The sequence below is a fragment of the Bremia lactucae genome, linkage group LG4, assembly GCF_004359215.1.
Source record: "Bremia lactucae strain SF5 linkage group LG4, whole genome shotgun sequence".
Lineage (NCBI taxonomy): Eukaryota > Oomycota > Peronosporomycetes > Peronosporales > Peronosporaceae > Bremia > Bremia lactucae.
Genome location: NC_090613.1, coordinates 1,525,163 through 1,525,561, shown reverse-complemented (window position 1 = coordinate 1,525,561; position 399 = coordinate 1,525,163).

Below are 399 nucleotides of genomic sequence, written 5' to 3'. Positions count from 1 at the left end.
GCAGAACTCATGCGTCTCGCACGCTGGTTCTTGCCATCGCCCTTTGGGAAGGGAGTCCTCTTGCTGGGCATTTTTGCCCCAGCAGGGACCCTGGCATAGCAGCGAGCCATCATATGGCCGCGCTTGCCGCATTTAAAACAGACCACGTCTGCATTGCCCAACTCCATAGGAGTGGCATCTGTCCTCTCGGCCGACGGCTTATACCAAGCTGTCGCCGAGGCACTGTTGTAGGATTGCTCCTCAACTAAGGCAATTTGGATTGCCTCTTCCATCGTCGACGGCACCTTTCTGAAAAGGGCCTGTCGCGATGGGCCATGCCGTAGTCCGTTCATAAACGTGGGCACCTTAATGTGCTCCGGAATCGGACCTACGGTTATGGATGCGGACAGCGAGCGCATC